Raw genomic sequence first — 15,847 nt, 5'->3', positions numbered from 1 at the left:
ACAGCATGCAAAAGAGAACGTATTCAGGAAGATCTGTGCATGAAACACAATTCAAGATGGGTAACACAGAACAAAGAGCCTCAAATAGCATTAACGACATTTGTTGAGCTGCAAAAGGAAGTAAAAGGTCAAGAAAGGTGTGAGTTTAAAGTATTATGTTCCTTTTTTTCCAGTCATTTTAGCCCATGGAAACTTTTCACACTTTACTTTTGTGAAGAATAGCATTTGTGATTCACATGACCTCATGCGCTGATCCTGTTTGGTCACAATGAAAGTGTCCCTGACCTATAGCCGGTTTCTTTATGAACAAAGTTTTCAAAAACACTAATCTGCTTCTCTGGTCAGATCTTCCATGAGCCAACAGACTGCCAGGAAATGTCTACTGCCAGCCACCAAATACTGAAAACAGGGCATCTGGTGCCATCACATGGCCCAAATAGGAATTAAACAATTGTTAGTGTCTATTCAGCACTCACTCTTTGTCATTATTTTAAGCACATATAACTCCCACAACAACCATATGAACTCTGCATCATTATTATGCCATAATACAGATGAGGAAGCAAAGGCACAGACAGGTAAGACTCTTTATTATAATGACTTGATGGAAATATCAGATGTGTGGAAGTTGGGGGATGATACAGTAGAGATAGGCATATTGACTACAGGAAAAGTGACAACTGACAGTCTGATATAACGGAAGGGCATGTAAAAACCAAGAATAATCCTTCATTTCCATTGTCCCTGTTCTTCCCAGGTTCCTTTTCCTTTCTTTACACTGCAGAGTGTTTGAGAGGTGCCTGAGGGCTTGGAGATCAGTAATAAGAGGTGAACAGAGGAGATATTCCAACACACAATGACAATGTGCTTACCAGTGGCCAAAGATGTGGGTAGGTTAGCAGATGCCACATGGAAGCATTCTGGCTGTGTGCTCACTAGCACCCAAGGACATGGCATTTAAGGGTAGAGGAAGTTACACAAAGCACATTGGCAGTCTAGGTTACAAGGTGCTAAAGGGGATGGGTGTGGGGGTAACAGATGAAAGGGGAGCACAGTTGTGAGACTTGCAATATTGAACAAATAAATGAACAAAACGTACACTATGGATAGTGAAAGCCAAGTTTCTAACTGGAGAAAGTAATTCAAATATTGAAAGGGTAGAGAGAAATATGTCCACTGATTTGTCAGAATATAATTAGAATTATGGGTATTAATCTATATGAGACATATACATATATATGTATGTGTTTATATACACACACTTATGCACTTGAAAATTTCTGAATATATATACTTATATGTATGCATACATATATATATATTCGTGTATTACATTCTTTGATCTTCCAGAAGACCTAGATATAATGAAAGTGAAGGCATCCCACTTTCATTATATGAACATACACAGCACCCATATTTTGATATCTAAATATCACCAGGGATCTTTACATAAATATTTTTGAAATGCCACATTCAAGGGCTGTGAGGAGAAAACAAGATGGGCCTAGAATATATTGTGGTAAATCCTAAAAGAATGTTGGGGACGTGTCAAGAGTCTACAAGAACCAGCTTGAAGGGACTCCTTCTGGACAAATATGGTATAATTAGAGCATCAAAGTAAATAATGATAGTGATGGATTGCACCACATTGAGTAAAATAGAAATCTATGAGTTCATACAGATATAAATAAATGTATGAATAAATGTATAGTTGCTGGTGAGGGTGAAAAGCTCTTCCTTGTGGTAGAATGCCCATGATAAATGTAGGGGGAAAATAAATGGAACATCAGAGTTTAGCAATCATCATGTTGCTAGTTGTTTGATGTAATAGTCAATAATTGAGGCTAAAGCTAATAAGCAAAAGTTTAATGAAGAACAGGGCATTGGCATACTCTGAAAAATATTTATTGATTACCAAAAATATTGTGAATTTACAGTGAGGGAAACATTATGGGACCAGGCATTTATGGTTAACACCATTAGTGATGGGATGGACAAATATTGCCTATCCCTGATATGATGCCACAAAGAAGACCTCAAAATTATTTTTTAAAATTATTTAAAGTGATATGGGTCTGATTATGAGGTAACACTTGACAGATGCAATTAAGAATCATCCTATGAAACATAAGATGTATAGATTTTAAATCTATCCAGGATATTAAATACAGAGAAAGAATAATAAGCATGTAGTTTGAAGAAGACTGGATTGACAGAGCAATTAAGTTAATGGGTATTCCTAAATGACATTCTGGACCAGAAAGAAAAAGAGACATTATTAGACAGTAGTGTCATAACGGCATTGATTTTCTGATTTGGAAGTTTTTATGGTAGTTAGATAGTAGATACTATTTGGTTGAAATAAGCACTGAAGTATTTAGGGGTGTTGGGGATATCCTATCTGCAGCTTGCTTTTTAATAGTTGAAAACAAAAGACTGATGATTACATTACATACATATGTGTTTGTGTGTGAAGAGAGATATAAGGAGGCTATAGAGCAAATGAAGTAGAAAGGAATTTTAACAGTGGGGTTATCTGAGTGGATAGAAAAGGTTTCCTTGCACTGCCCAATGCTCCCCTCTTATCTGTAGCTTTCCTTTCATGGTTTCAGTTACCTAAGGTCAACCATGGTTTGAAAATATTAAATGGAAAATCCCAGAAATAACCAACTTGTAAGTTTTAAATTGTATGCCATTCTGAGTATCATGATGAAATCTCAACCATCCCACTCTGTCCATTTATCATCCCTTTGTCCAGCATATTTATGCTATCTGCATGATCCACCTGTTAGTCATTTAATAGGTATCTGGGTTATCAGATTAATTGTTGGTGTATCACAGGCCTTGTGTTCAAGTAACCCTTATTTTACTTAATAATCCCAGCACTCCAATTGCAAGACTAATTTTAATATTCAATGTATCCATTGATGGTCTTATTGTGGCATGGAGGCCAAGTTCTCTATCCCTTGCAAAACTCCGAATGCTTCAAACAGAACATTCTCCCCATCTCTTTTTGAGTTTAATCTATGTAATAATGCTACCTGGTAGATGCAAATAGTATTTTCTACTCATTTTCATAGATAAAGAACCTGGCATAGATTAAGTAAAGAAAGTAACTTGTCTCAGGCTAAAAGACTAGTCAAGGAATAAATCTAGGCATCAAGTCACTTACATGTTAGTGCAGCATTTTTCCAGTATGAAACACTGCTCTGAATTTTGGAAGTAAACAGTGTCTATACATACAAAGTTGATCATCCATGTATTTTGGGCTCTGTCATCCAAAAGATTTGTGGATATGCAGGCAAGGTGTTTATATCATACTTATTTAGGTGCCCCCACAGCAGAAGACAATTTTTCCAGGTCTCTTCAGCTAGAACGGTTTCTCAACTGATTCCAATAGGGAAAAGGCAAAATAGAATTCAGCTCATTATGTAAGTAACTCATGTTTCTTCTCATGTTTATTTATCCCATGCTAGCTCGATCTGCTAAATCAAGTTAGTAGCCATATCCTCTGAATCTGCTATTGACTTTATCCAGGCATATTGGGTGGTAGTCTTTGGTCATATTTTACACATTCTGCTTCATATGTTTAAGGCTCAGGTTTATAATTCTAGATTTAATGGCCCAAGAACTGAGCTATAAGGGGAAATCCTTTATAGTGTTCATAATGTTCTGTTTAGTATCATATGATGTTTGGAGACATTGACACATTTTACAGTCATAAAAATAACGTAAACTTTTCTCCAACGATGGTTTTCCTTTTAAATTGTTTTAATTCACATTTTCTCCATAGATGCTCATGAAGTGTCTATGATGTAGGTAAGCACATTTAAACTTTCTTATGCTTTATTCATTAGGAATTGAAGAGGCAAGATCAAGGAAGATAAAACATTTTTTCATAGACCCAAAATTAGAACTCAACTGTCTGAATTCTTGTCTTGTTGCATTTATAACACAGCACAATGATAGAGCTCAATTCTCACTTATTTTATTAATAACAGTTGGTTGCTTGAAATCTGTTAGGCTGTAAGGGTATATAACTATGCTGTTTGAGATATAGACTAATAGATGGGCAGTATGATAAAGGGCTACATAAGAGATGTGCAGAGGGCTGGGGTAAGGCAAAATCTGGGAAGCTGACCTAGTTTCAGGGAAGACCATTATAAGATCAGGTAGTCTTTCTATAATCTGGAAATAAGTTAGGCAAAAAGGGTGGGTAAAAATGGGATCCCAGGAATGCATGCCAGTTTACCCAATAGGCAAGTAAAGTACAGGTTGTTATGTACAGGTTGTATATTAATCTGTTTTCACACTGCTGATAAAGACATACCACATACAGGGCAATTTACAAAAGAAAGAGGTTTAATTGGACTTGCAGATCCCCATGGCTGGAGAAGCCTCACAATCATGGCAGAAGGCAGAGGAGCAAGTCATGTCTTACACGGATGGTGGCAGGCAAAGAGAGAGCTTGTGCAGGGCAACTCAGTATTTTTTTAAACCATCAGATCTCATGAGACTCATTCATTGTCACAAGAACAGCACAGGAAAGACCCATTCCCATAATTCAATCACCTCCCACAGGGTTCCTCCCACGATACGTTGGCATGTGGGAGTTACAATTCAAGATGAGAGTTGGATAGGGACACAGCCAAATTGTATCAGGTTGTTTCTCTGCTTTATAAAAGCAGAGATCTAAAAACAGTAAAAAACAAGTATAAAGAATTTGATATTCAAATATCTGACTGTCTACCATAGGAAAAATTACTTTATTCTGTTTTTGTACACTTAATGATTTTATATTATGTTTATTTTGAATGACATGAAAATGGAAGAATATCGTATCTTTCCAGTAACTAGCCTCTGAAATTCTCAATCCCATCTTTGTCAGAGGACAGAAATAGTATATGAACACTGAGAATCATGAGTTTAGTCTGGCTTAAGTATACTCAGGTAACCAGAGTAATGGCAAAGGTGTAAGCAACTCCTTGTTAACATTCACTGTATCCAACAACATTTTGTGGTGTGGAAGGGGTTCAGAATTTGTCGTAAGAGCACTGTTGAGTCCTAGAAGCAGCATAGCATAGCATGATAAGAGTTTGAAGTCTGAAGTGTGAATCTTCCTTTGCCACTTACTAGCTGGAACCCAGGACAAGCTTTTTAGTCTTTTGGTGCCAGTTTCCTCAAGTCAATTGTGAAGATTCAATGAAACAATGAGCCTAAAGACTCCACTAATAAGTGGTATATAAGCATTGCTTATCACTGTTTGGAGAGTTTAATGAGGTGAATGACATGATCAGATTTGCATCTTAGTAGAATTTAGCTTGCAGTGGGCAGAATAGGAGATATGACTAGAGTCAGAAAGATGAATGAGGACAAAGATGCAAACATAGTGGCATCTGGAATTAACTGAATGGAGGAAAGTTAGAAAGAAAAGAGTGAGTTTCTCTAATAGACATGATAGAGAAGATAGGTTTCGGTGGGACATCAACATTAACTCCCAAATAGATGAAAATGTAGTGTGGGGTCCAGTCTTCGAATGGTCTTGGAATATGAATTAGAAAACCAAGACATGATTCCAGGTCTCTGTGGAATCTATTTGTGCCTGTAGCAAATCTGTTAATTGTGTGGATCTTAGAGCCCTGGCTCTCATTATCTGAAAACTAGGGGCTAGTCTCAATTGTGACTAAGGTGCTTTCACATTCAGCATTTGGTAGTTATAATGCTAATAATACATGATCAACATCTACTAAAAATTAACAATGAACAAGGTATTTTCTCTGTAGAGCTGAATTATAAAGGGTATGAAAAGAGCCTTTAAACATACAAGTGCATCTTGCATTTGTTTCTCCATTAGCCTTGATTTCTTGTTTTATTTTTTTGCTTTTATTCAGCAAGATGTAGAAGCTTCCAAGTAACTTTTAATCTAATTCGTTTTGAAGTCAAACTAGTATTTTCTGTAGACTTACTATTCTGAGTGAAGGGAAAATGAGTTTTATCTAAAGTTTTATCTTTGAATATTCATTGTAGAATCAAACTTATGAAAACTCTTCAAAATCAATAATTATGATTGCATTAATAAAAGGAGAGTTAAAAAACAGTTTGCAAAATTTTGAGTTTAGAAAGCATTTGCATGTTTAACATTGAGAGGTAAAGAGCAATTGATAGTAGCTCATTTAAGGATGGCAGTACCAGGTCTATTATAACCAGTTTTCCTGAAAATCAAATGAGTGAACGTATTTAAAATGATGTGCCTTTTTAAGTTGTATGTGCTACAAGGTATCAGTGGAGGGTTTCTTTCACTTCCAGGGATAGGAGCAGATTTTTACTTGGGACTTCTGCATTGATTTCATGTTTAAAATTCTAGAAAACTAAGTATTACTTTTTAAAATGGCAAAAACCACAATTACTTTTGCACCAACCCAAGAAATAGACAACAGCCCAAGATATTGTCCTGTGTTAAATTTATTTTCCTCATACATTCCAATAACTGACATTTCCCCCGTATTAACAAAATGAAAATGTCTTGTGGGAAATTATGTTCTTTTAAGCCTTATTCTCAATTTCTCTAAGTAGATAATCAGATCAATGCCATGAGACAGAGAGCAATAACTGATGCTTGAGGCTATCATAGAAAATAAGAAAGGAAAATTTTATAACAATTTTTGGTGAGAAGTTGGTAGTGTGAGGAACGTTGGTATTGAAATTCAGAGAAAAGAGGGAGATGGTCTAGAAGGGAGAGTAATGGAAGCAAACTGAGGAAACCAACTTGGCCTAGATTTGTGGTGACTTCTGGTGGAAACTTTTGAATTTCTTCTAACTGAGATAAAGACTAGTTTGAAAAACCTTTGAGACTCAGGTTTCTGAGTTCAACCCTATTTTGTTCACCATGTAACAAGAGAAATTGCAGAACAGAGGAAAAAGGAGAATAATCTAGATTTCTATGAAAATTTTATTTTCATTTATACCAGAATATAGCTATTATGTAGTCATAAGCTCAGGTGAGCACTTCAGATCATTTTACATTTTATATAATGAATTGTGCACAACCATTGTCATTACTGGAAGGGACAATAAGAACCTCAAACACTATAGGAATTTCCTGGCTTCCCATGGCCTGAAATGTAATCCAGCTTTAGGAGATACCAACCATGGTTGCAGAGTCACACAGGTTACCTCAGGTCAGCACCATCCAGGATGAACAAGCCCCCTTAAACAGTCTTATCCAGTGTCATGCTTGGGCTACCTGTAGTCTTCCACTTGCCTTTCTTAACACCAGTTGGCCTGTGTGCATTTCGACCTCCTTAGCAGAGCTACAAGGAAGAAGAGAATAGATCATTCTCCACACCTACCCCTCTATCATCCCCAGATGTCTCTTCCAGTTTAGGAGAAATAGTCTATTTTGTTTACTTCAGGGCAGTCTGTCCATAACTGAGAATGCCTTAATTTCTCTCAAGTTCTTTGACTTTTTAAAACCCAAAACAGGTGATTTTAACTTTCTATTTTGCCATCTCCTTCTCTTTGAGAGAAAGTGCAGGCATGCACTGACTTCAATAGGAAAAGAGCAAGGGAAAAAACCATGAGAGAAAATATACTCTGTCACCCATGGTGCCTACACGCATAAAAACAATGTGAATCCAAATATACTGAAAACAGTGCCAAACCCCATCAACCAGTAGGTGGCGCTGTAACCTATCAAATAATAATGGTTGAAGTTTTTTTGAATAAAAACAAAGACTGAACATTATGTAAAATTAATATGTTCCAGAAACAGGTCCAAAGGCTTTACATGTGTTAACTCACTTAATAAACCAACATACCATGTGTAAGAAGTAATGTTCTTATGCCCATTTTAGAGAAGGGCAAACCAAGGTTCAGGAAGATTGAATAACTAGCCCGGGGTCACACAGCTTGTAAGTGCAGGTGTTAAATCCATGCCCAGGTAGTCCACCTCCAGGATCTTGCTTCTAAAAATAGAATATGCTGCCTCTTTATCTATGGTAGAAGAGTTTATCTTTCTTCCCTTTTCATTTATCCATTTTATAAATGGTAAACAATTAAATATATATCTTTAAGTCCTTTTCCATGTGTTAACCTTCAGATAAAATAGAAACAATTTTTTTTTTTCCCTTGGCACTCAGTTTTTTTGTTTGTTTGTTTGTTTGTTTTTTTAATGAGCTATGTCTGTTCACACACTTTCAACTCTTGGCTCATGCAGTTCTCTCCACCATAAACCACCCTTTAATTTTTCCCATTAATAATGTACTGATCCTTCAAGTACAGCTCCATATGTCCCACATTCTATAAGCTGAATCTCTTCTCACTCCAGGGTATTCACTCTCATATTAGTTTTCTTACACTTCTGTTACACCAATTATCATTTTCAATTTGTAATATATGCAGTTCTATGCCTGGTCCGGCACAATGTCCATTTCCGTAAGGGATGTAGCACATTTTCACTTTGTGTCCCAGGACCTAACATTGTGTTAGCAAACTCAATGCATTTTTTTTTTTAAATGAATGAGCTATTTTTACAGGAATTTGTAGAAAATACAGAAAAAGAAGGAAAAAAAAGTCAGTGTCTTCCACTGTTGAAGTTGTTGATTTTGAAAGATGTTTGTGACACATTTGAAATTTATACTCTTCTTGTCATTTCTCAAATAGAAACAGCTGTTCCTTAAATTTAAGACAGAAACTTGATCTGAAAAGCGACACGTGCTCTGTTTCTGCAGATGTCTCTAAAAACAGCAGTTGTTGTACCTGACAGTGAATATTAAAGGTTTGGCCTGCTTTATCTCTCACTTTCACAATGAATCATATCTCAGTAAGTTCTGTCTCACCAAATAATGATCTCATCTCTACTTTGTAAATACTATTTTCTTTAAAAGATTGCTTCCAGCAAATTACTGACATAGAAAGTAGGGGAGGATAAAGGGTCATACAGTCTGTCTTACTTACTAGAGACTACAACCCTCCAACTTTAAATGATCTAAGTAAGTAACTGAAAAAGTAGCCCAACTCAATCCTTGAGCTCCTGTTCAGTTAGCAGGTTTTATTCAAACAGGTCTTGACTGAGTTTTCCTTTCAGTCAGCAAGCACAGACTAACTCATTGCCTCCAAATGCTGATATATAACTGCTTTATTTCGTAGTTTCCATTTTAGCTGTAAGTACCCTCCATTTTTAGTTGCAAATGCCATGACTGTTTAATCGTATCAAAGTTTTTGCTACACTAATGTTGGAGGCAATGACAATACTATGTCAAGTTGATCTGTGCATTTGGAAACTATTTCTGCTCAGATTCTACTTCCAAAGCAGGATTACTTCAAAACAGAAGAAAATATTATTTAGCTTTCAACTACATCTCAAGGAACAGGTTTAATCAGGGATCACAATTAATTTTGTACATGTTCATCATTAAGTAAGAAAACTAGAATGTGATGTATTAATAATGGATATTCTGTATTTATTTTTAAGATACTTCAATTTCATGTTTATTGTACTCATTTCCCCAGCTCTTAATACAGTCACCAATGGCCTCCATAAAACTAAATCAAATGGACATTAATCTAAACCTTATTTGATCCCAGTAGCATTTGATACTCTTAAACATTTCTTCCACCCTGAGTTATTCTCTCTTCTTGCTCTCTCTGATGACCCATCTTGTTTCTATTTTTATGATGTTATATGTAGCCCTGAATTTATTTCAACTTTTATCAGCCTGATAGAGGAGAATAAAATAACAGGGAATCTCAGAAGGATCCTCCTGTCTTCTTATTTCATACTTTCTTTCTGGACTATTTCATCATGTTGTGGCCTCTTCAATTGCTCTTGATATGCCTTTTATTTTGAAATTTTAATATATGTATTGTCATATCCATCCTTTGAGGTCCAGATTCATATATTTACCTGCCTACTCAATTTTCCTACTGTTTCCAGATACCTCAAAATTTTATCTGACAGAAGTAAACGTATGCTCTTGGGCATCTATCAAGACTATTTTTGGTATCTATTGACTGGGAAGCAAAACCTCCACTTTTCCTGCAAACCAGAAAGCTAGGGATGACTGTAAGCATCTCTCAGTCTTTATCTACCCCTCTCTCATATTTAATCAATGAAAAGATTATGACTTTTTACCTAAACATCTCTTGAATCTAACTGCTTGACTTCACCTCATTTTGACACCCTAATAAACTCCAAACCTTTCTCATTTGAGTTGCTATAAGAGCTTCCTAATGCAACTTCCAACATCACATCTGTCTTTTCACTAACCATCCACACAGAATTATATTTTGAAATTACATATCTGGTCATGTGGCACCTCTGATTGCACTCCACAGTAAAGTCCTATTACTTTAAGAAAAAAGACCTCAATCCTTCATGGCCAGGTTCCTTTTGGTCCAGGCCCTGCCTTCTCCTACCTCACCTTATGCTCCTTTTTCATGCACCCTCAGTGTTTCAGCCTCACTGGTTTTTCTTCAGATTCTCAAACATGCCTAACTCCCTCCCACTACAGGGTCTCACTCATGTTATTCCCTGTGGATGCAAGACTCTTCCTGGTTTCCTCTTTACTTGGTTGACTCCTACACTAAGGAACATTCTAATGCCGCTTTCTTAAGGATATAGTTGCTGAGCCTAGAAATAATGTCATTTCCCTTAGTCATAATCTTCCACAGAACATTTGAAAACATTTAAAAAATAAGTCTGTATAATGAATTGTTTTCTACTGTGTATTCTGGTAGAATGTAAGCTCTACGTGGAAAGGGCCCATCCTTGTGTTTACTACAGTATTACTCACAGCTAACACAGCACCTGCCTAGAGTAGGTGCTCAGGAAATACTTGTTGACTGTTGAGTGCATTACGAGTCCTTTAGTAAGTTTACTTAGGGCAATCACTATTAAGAGAAGGGATTGTCAGGTGGACATAGAAGATGTAATGGGACGGGAAGATGTGGGACAGGAATTCAAAACACCTTCATCCTGAGGAAACGTCACCTGCAGTTCAGTTTTCGTTCTCCAAAGTCCCCTCCTAGCTTTTACATCCCAGCTTTCTTACCGTGATCTATACTACTTTCTTGGGAAAAATCTTTTTAAATTTCTTTCATATATTATTTTTCTTTTATGTTTTTCTTGCCATAGTTTCCTCCTTCTTGAAGAATCTAGATAATTATTTGAAATGATAAAGTTTTCTAGGGGTTGGCATAATATAAGATACCTTAATTTCTCTTAATCACCTTACTGGTATTCTGTTATGGTCAGCATTCCTGGCTCATTCAATTATTATGTGCTTATTTTAAAGGAATTGTTATGATAATATTAAACAAAATGAGTTTCACGTTCACTTCTAATTACTTTGTCATTTCAATATATCTTACCGCAACACACTCATCTCCCCCTGTTGGGTGATCTGAAAGTCAGGACACTTCTGGTTGCCTGTATAAAGTGTGATCCAAATTGAGCCAATAAAGAGATAATTTATTGGCTTGCACAACTGAAATGTCTAGGGAGAGAACTGGCTCTGCTATCACTGTACTGTTGGAATCAGATGATGTGTTCAGGGCTCAATTTATTCTCTATCTCTGGCTTTGCCTTCTGCTATGTTGGCTTCAGTCTCAGGTCCACCTGGTAGCAAGATGATGGGAATGAGTCCAGCTCATACATCCATTCGAGTTTACAGTCAGCCGGATTCAATCTACTCCCCCAACGGCTCAAACAAATACAATTAGTAATGATGTATTGTTCTTGAAAAATGCTAAGCAAGCGGATAAGTGCTCCAACCCGAAAGTGATAAGTCTGTGAAGGAATGTATTTGTTAATTAGCTAGAGTAACCCATTCCATTTTTATGTATACACACACACACACACACACACACACACATATAATAGGTGTATGTAATATATATGTGTGTGTAAACATACACACTTCGAAACATCTTGTACAAGATAAATACATATAATTTTATACGGCAATTTAAATATAAATAAAGTTTGAAAAAAAAAAGTACTTGCATTGAAGCTTCAAAGTTATGATTGGCCTAGTAAAGAGCATATACCCATTGACAAGCCACCCAGGACTGGGGGTAGAATGAGCTGATAGGTTCATATTCATTGCTCATATGTCCCGCTCCTGAGACTGGAGTTATAGTCAGCTTCCTAGGAACTGTACATCCTGAGAGTGAGGGAGGAGGCAGAAACCCTAAACAGACATAGCAACTGTTTCTCAATGTGTGATTGGATATTTTATACCTCAAAATACAACAAATACCTACTACATTTACCTCCTGTTGCATTTTCCAGATATACAACTTCTGACTGTACATAAGAAATATTGAATAAATCAGTAATCATTAGTGGCTTATTAATAAGTCATTAATGGCTTATTACCTCTAAAATTGCAAATTTATGTGCCAAATCTGTGTAGCCATATGTCAGGGGGAAATTTAATCTTTTGATAAGATCCTAAATAAAATAAATTGTTATGTTTAAGACTGAGTAAAAGACACAGAATTCCAAAGACCAATATGTGAAAAAGTGATACTTTCAAAGAAGCAATTTGTGTTAACTTAATAATATATTAGTAAATAATAATTGAATATCATATAGTGTCTCAGCCCTGTGTTACTTTTTTTGTTCAGTTATTTTGAAAATAAAAATGACCATGAGCCTAATCTCCCATCATCTTAGAAATAGTAGAAAAAGGAAAGGTAGTCATTGGCTAAGTTCATGGGAAAAGGCATGAATATTGTGTAGTGTCCTCAGTTTATTAATGACCTTTTTTCCCTCTGGTATCATGTATATTTCTCTCTGTTAAAAAGTTTGAGAAAGGCAGGGCTTACCTGTCACAATTTCTAACTGCAATAAGTGTGGGTGCTAGTTTTGAGTTCAGATTCAATAAAGGGAGAAGGTAAGCATTTAGTCTTCTCCCTCAGGACATAAAGAGACATTTGGTGTACAAAATTGTGTTTCCAAGACTAACGGCACCTGCCAGAATTGCACATTTTTAACCAGGAAGTAGCTCACTCATCTACCAGAGCCAGTTTCAATATGTAATTAGAATTCTGCTGCCTCAACTTCATGGTCTATCATTAGAAGTATTTCTAGCTGCATATTGCAAACACTATTCTGTTTAGTATACGTGGCATTCTTGAATGTTTTTTTCTGGGAACCATTTACCATTGATTTGTGTCCAGGTGCATTTATCATGTTAGCCCAGCACAGTAATTAAATGGCTAAAGTTGTGCTGTGTATGAATACACTGTGCTCATTATTACCATTTCCCTTAATTCAGCATCATCTGTAGACTTCTAAATATTGCTCCTACACCATCATCTGGTACATCCTCAATAACAATCTTGCAATATAAATGTCTTTCATTTCCAGCTGTGATTTTTGCTCCTAAAGTTTCATCAATTGTAGATCACAATGTAGATTTGTGTAGTAATGAAATTGCAGTGCTGAGAAAGACTTAAATAGTTCATAAGGTTTGTCTCTTCCCTTTAGAATGAATCTCATTCCAAAACATTAGATGATATTTTATTTTCCCATAATGAAAACAATTATCAGTCTTCCTCCAGTACTTCTTGGGTCTTAAATGGTGGATATAAAAATGCTCTGCTCAGTTCTCCTGCTGCAGGGAGTGTAATTGACAGTCCAGGTGCTATCCTTCTGGATCTACTTCATTTTTACTGAGGCCATGGCTCTTGCAACTATTCCCAGCCAGTGACAGTGCATTGCAGGGCCTGAAAGCCTACCCATTCCAACAAGACATGTTACTCCTCCAACAGATGACTTACCCTTGGGGCTTTACATTAGTTTTGCCAAACCTTTCTTGGTGCAGTGCTACAGTCACACATTCTTGCTATCTCAACCCTCCTTCTCTTTCTTTCCCTCTCGTCTACTACAGGAAGAAGAGTGATACCCGTATCACAGTCTGAAGGCTCTCTTCTTCTTCCTCTACTCCATAGTTCAACATACTTCTGCCTTGTCTAATTTCATTTTGACATCTGCTTCTTGAAGAGCACTAATACATCTTACTTTAAAAAAATGTTTTCTTACGTTCAATTGTAATTTGATATATTGGCAAAAAATGACACTCCCCCTTAGTTTATTATTTGATGAAGATAGAGAAAAACCATATGAAGGATAAAAAAGTTTATATCCTAAGAGTCATACTAAGGCTGAAAGCATTCTTCTCACTAGTACAGAATCTCTTTTACTTAATATGTCATTACTAACACAAATATCTAATTGTATCCTTTATTTATATCATAATTCATAGAGTCCAAGATAAATGTTCTTCATGTTTTAATATTCTGAAGTTTGATATATCTTAAAAGCATGTATTTGTCATAAGTGAAGTGACAGCTTTTTTTCTTAGTAATAGATTAATGGAAAATCTTACAATTAATGGAATTTAAATTCTATCAAGTTCTGTATCTTCTCTCTATACAGTATTTTTGTATTTCGAGTGTGATGTTTATGTGTGTGTCACTGAACCTAGAGTACTTTATATTTTTTCCAATTCCATCTGATCAATGTTTTGTGTGATGGGAAGGAGATCTTTGAATTTCTCAGTGTTCCAGCTCCATTTAGCCATCCTAATACAACACTTCTTTCCTAGGTAACTGAAAGGAAATCTTAAAATTGTGTTCAGAAATTGGAAATGCTTGATCCCATGAGATTTTCTTCGTACTGAATTATTAGTTTCATGGATATGTGAATATATTGAAGACTTAAAATAAGTATATTCTTTCAGAAGCCAGATCTCATTTATTTTCATTAAATCAATTTCTCATTTGCATTCATTTGTGGTGCATTTGCTTCCAAGAAGAAGCAAAGGATATGTTAGAAGTTTTTAAAAATAGAGTCACCACCACAAATAGAAGTTATAGTATATTTGATAAGCAAGTTAAAGATCAACATAACACCCAGAGAAAAAAAAGAAAAAAACATTTACTGAAACTTAGTCATGATATAATATAGCAATTAAGAACACATGAAGTAAGAATTGAGTTCAAGTCTATCTGCTATTAGGTAAATAGACTTAGATAGTTGATATTTGTTAATTATATAAGTGACTTCGTGTGTCACTAGATATCTGTGTCAATTATTGAATTTATCATCTGTCAGTTTCAATGGTCTGTTTTATAATGCTGGGGCTGGAGCTAGGACTCTAAATACCATACCTCTGCTTTGTTGGTGTTTCCCTGTTGGGCTCTGCACTTCAGAGAGAGTGCAAAGCTGGAGAAGGGAACGGGACTCTTTCCTTTCTGTCTGCTTGTTTTTCTTGTTATTATCACCATAGCAACACTTCTTCACTCCAGCAGCAGCGGCAATTTCTTCCTGTAGCAGCAGCTAATCCAAATTATATTTGTTCCAATATTTGTAGAACCAGCTCTGAGGTGAAACTTAAGGGTTGATACTATGCTGGCACTGGCTTATACCAGCTTGCCAAAGTTGACTGTGCTCTTCTCTTCAAGAGTTCCATGATGTCCAGTTGGTAGTTTGGCATCAGCAATGATGGGAACGTGCCCACCATTGATATTGACACATGCTAAACAGCCAGGGCTACTCTCACCTCACCAGACAATGCCAATTTAACAGCCTACTACTCCTTTAGAGTTCTCTTTTTAACTCTTTATTTGATATTATACATAACTAAAATGTCTTTAACAGAAAAAAAAAAAATTCTGTTCAAATAGCTAGTGTGTTTTCTGACTTCTGACGGGACCCTAAATGATGTAGTATATTTTTTTCAACTATAAAACAAGGAAACTTTCAATACTCATAAATTTCATGTGAGGATAAAATGAGACCACATAAAAATACTTAGCCTGTTACATTGTAAGCGCT

This window comes from Piliocolobus tephrosceles, chromosome 18, assembly GCF_002776525.5.
Source record: "Piliocolobus tephrosceles isolate RC106 chromosome 18, ASM277652v3, whole genome shotgun sequence".
Classification (NCBI taxonomy): Eukaryota; Metazoa; Chordata; class Mammalia; order Primates; family Cercopithecidae; genus Piliocolobus; species Piliocolobus tephrosceles.
This window is presented reverse-complemented; position numbering follows the sequence as displayed.